We start from the raw sequence: 4,420 nt of genomic DNA, 5'->3' as shown, positions 1-4,420 counted from the left end.
AAGATGCTCCAACATATAACAAGGCCATACGCTCCACTATGTTCATAGCAGCTTTATTTATAACAGCCAGAAGCTGGAAAGAACCCAGATGCCCTTCAACAGAGGAATGAATATAAAAAAAAGTGGTACATTTATACAATGGAAAACCATTCAGCAATTAAAAATATTGACTTCATGAAATTCATAGGCAAGTGGCTGGAACTAGAAAATATCATTTTGAGTGAGGTAACTCAGTCACAATAAACACAAATGATATGTACTCACTGATAAGTGGATATTTGCCCAATATCTCAAATTACCCAAGATACAATCCATAGACCACATTAAGCTCATGAAGAAGGACAACCAAATTATGGATGCTTCAATCCTTAGAAGGGGGAACAAAACTATTCTTAGCAGGAGATATGGAGACAAAGTTTGGAGCAGAAACTGAAGAAATGGTCATTTGGAAACTGACCCACCTGGGGATTCAGCCCACCAAACCCAGATAATATTGCTGATGCCAAGAAGTGCATGCTGACAGGAGGTTGATAGAGCTGAGAGGCTCTGCCAGAGAATGACAAATACAGAGGTGAATGTTCACAGTCAACTACTGAACTGAAAACAGGGTCCCCATTGGAGGAGTTAGAGAAAGGATTGAAGGAACTGAAGGGGCTTGCAACCTCATAAGAACAACAATACCAGCCAACAAGAGCTCCCAGGGACTAAACTACCACCCAAAGAGTACACATGGGCAGACCCATGGCTCCAGCTGCATATGTAGCAGAGGATGGCCTTGTTGGGCACCAATGGAAGGAGAAGCCCTTGGTTCTGGCAAAGCAGCACCCCTTCCCCCCAGTGTAGGTCAATTCAAATGTCAAGGCAGGTTTTGGGGGGAACATCCTCATAAAAGTAGGGGGAGATGGAGGGCATAGGGAGTTCAAGGACAGGAAACTGAGAAAGGGGATAACATTTGAAATGTAAATAAAAAATCCTATTAAATAAAAACGATCCCCAAATCATGTTACTAGTAATAATCACCAGCAATTTTCTGTGTTTTGTGTAAAGTTATAAGTTTATATTGCAGTTTATGGGAGCTGTCCTTGGCCACATGCAGTTATTGGCTGTGGATTAGACATATCTGGCATTCTACAGCTCGTGGGATCCTTTCACTAAAACAGAGCTTTCTCTATATTACCTATCCTCAGTTAAAACCGGCCTTTTTCCAGTATCTTTTTCATAACACCCATCTCCTACAACCCCCTCTTTTGAGTTCCTTCTCTTCCTATCCTCATTTCCCGATGTTCTTTTTCTGTTCCCCTGACTTCTTTGGATACCGCAGGTTATATACTCAATTCAAAATTCTTGGAGTTACAATCCATAAATACAACAAAACATGTGACATTTGTCTTTCTGGGTCTGAGTTACCACACTTAGTATAATATTTTCCAGTATCATTGATTTTCCGGCACATTTCATTACTTCATTTTTCTTTACATTTTCAGTGTGTGTATGTGTGTGTGTGTGTGTATGTATAATAGATAATTTTTAAATTATCTATTAGTGGTTGAAGGACATCAAACCTGCCTTTTTTTTTTTTTTTTTTTTATTAACTTGAGTATTTCTTATATACATTTTAGTGTTATTCCCTTTCCGGTTTCCGGGCAAACAACCCCCCCTCCTCCCCTTCTTTTTGGGTGTTCCCCTCCCCATCCTCTCCCCATTGCCGCCCTCCCCCCAACAATCTAGTTCACTGGGGGTTCAGTCTTAGCAGGACCCAGGACTTCCCCTTCCACTGGTGCTCTTACTAGGATATTCATTGCTACCTATGAGGTCAGAGTCCAGGGTCAGTCCATGTATAGTCTTTAGGTAGTGCTGCCTCCTTTTTTATTGTCAATAGAATGTCAGTGAAGGTGGACAAGCACATTTGACCCCTGAACCATCACACCCTGTGTAAGGAAGGTTTGTCACCATTGCCAGATCTTTGAATGTTACTCCAAGAATTGACCCAGTCACTATTCTCATTTGCCTCAAAATCTTGTATACTTACAATTGGTAGCATTCATTGTTCACAACAACAAGCTTATACACTAATAACCCATGTCGGGATTACAGTTATAATACTAAATTGTATAATTCAATGTTTGTTCATTTTTGATTTCTAAATCATTCTGTTTACCTGTTTATTTTCATAAACAAGAGTGACAGTAGAGAGACATCATATACCTGCCTGTCTGTTACAAGGAAACGGGATAGAAATTCTACCCTAGATCTTGGAAACTTCATTGTAGAAGAAACAATAAAACTCAACAGCTCAGCAAACCTGTGCCCTGGCTCATAGCTCCTCAGTCCCAAATGGGCTGAGCAGGATTGCCTTGCCATTGTCTGTCATGGTTTGAATATGTTTGGCCAAGGCAGTGGCATTATTTAGAGGTGTGGCCCTGTTGGAGTAGGTGTGTCACTGTGGGGGTGGGCTTTAAGACCCTATCCTAACTGCCTGGAAGTCAGTATTCTGCTAGTAGCCTTCAGACGAAGATGTAGAACTCTCAGCCCCTCTCGTACCATGCCTGTCTGGATGCTGCCACGTTCCCACTTTGGTGATACTGGACTGAACCTCTGAACCTGTAAGTCAGCCCCAATCAAATGTTGTCCTTTATAAATAAATTAATAAATCATTAAGTACTTGACTCTGGGTGGTGTTAGGCTTCTAAGTGCAGGGCGCTTACTGTTCTAGCATTGATTTATGTGGTTGAAGCATTGCTTAGACATGTGGGACATTTTATAGTACACTATCTTCCCTATTTCCAAAATGTCTTGATTACAACCACATACTAGGGTTTTGCTTATAATACATAAATCGGATATTTAAAATTTAAAGTCTGTTTATATTACCATTGTAATTTTGACACAATGTGAACAATCTACTACAGAAGGAAACAGTGTTTCCAACTGATTTCCTATCACTACTATACTATACTATATTTATTACTTAGTTTAGTTCTATATTATTCCCCTGTAAATAACTCTACTATTTTAAAGCATTTAGTTACTTAATCTCACAATAGAGCACTTACCTATGAGTGATGTTGTCACAATTCACTCTGTGTCACTTTGTTTTATTTAAGAAAATAACTGAATGCTAAACTTATTCACGGTCGAAAAAAAAAGTTGTCATTCACATGGGGAGCAGAACTTTGATTTATTATTGTGTGACAGAGCCCATGCTTGCCAAGGTTCTGTGCACAGCACTATCTATTGTCACGTAATGGAAGATAACCGTGAACTTCCTCCTCTACCAATAAAATTCACACTTAGCACATTATAATTTGGTTTGCAATATTTCCCCCAATATTTTCTTAAAGCTTCATGTATGGAAAGTGTCTCTGTTTTCCCTTCCTTTTGCATTTTGCCAAGAACAAGTGACAAAACAGGACTTATCATCTTCTTTCAAAACATATGGCACGTGCCCACAGAATATTAAACGATCTCGTACAATGACAACAAATGAGATATTTCATCTGAAACTCACAGAATGTACGGCTTGTTGAGGCAAGCAAGGAAAGGCAGAAAGACGGCTCCGGAGCACGGGTTTGTTAGTAGACATTCGATGAAAACATATGTTACTCAAAATCTGGAGGAGGACAGTGTTGCATGCCTGTATCAGCAAGGTGGTAGAAAGCGTCTCATTTGGATTTAGTTATTTTAAGTCAAATTCGAGAGCCAGACTCGTGTCCTCTGTTTTGAAAGAGACAAGAAAAGAAGTCTACACGCTACAGTTTTAGTTCTCTTTTATTCTGTATCTCTTACATCTAGGCAATGCAACTTTTTCTTGTTGTTCATTTCAGGTATCTAAGGAGAGGACTTCCTATGCTTTGTTTTTCAGCAGTTTTCTAAGCAAACATGCTACATTCCATATGTGAGGTTGAAAGACCTGAACAAGTGTGATTTACACGTTCCTTTCTTTCTTTTTCAAATCCCCTGGCCTCCAACTTGACTGTTCTGCTGGAACCCAAGATAAGCAGTGCACTTTGCTTAAGTCCAATTCTGCCTTCTGCATAGCTTTGCAGGTTTAAGTCCCTGTTTCTTCCAGTGGGAATAGAGCAGGGGATGGTTTGAGGGAGTTGCATAGAAATGCTTGGCAGCTCTACATCAAGGTTGGCGTTCTCTTCTTTTCTTGGTTATTTTATTTATTTACATTTCAAATATTGTCCTTCTTCCCTGTTCCCCTCTGCAAACCCCCCATCCTATTGCCCCTCCCCTTTGCGTCTATGAGGGTGCTTCCCCACAAACCCCCATTCCTTCCTCACAGCTCTTGCGTCCTCCTTATGCTGGGGTTTCAAAACCTCCACAAGACCAAGGGCCTCCCCTCCCATCCTCTGCTCTATATGTCACTGGAGCCATGGTTCTCTCTATTTGTACTCTTTGGTTGGTGGGTTAGTCC

Source organism: Rattus rattus, chromosome 1, assembly GCF_011064425.1.
Source record: "Rattus rattus isolate New Zealand chromosome 1, Rrattus_CSIRO_v1, whole genome shotgun sequence".
Lineage (NCBI taxonomy): Eukaryota > Metazoa > Chordata > Mammalia > Rodentia > Muridae > Rattus > Rattus rattus.
Note: the sequence above shows the minus strand (reverse complement) of the source record.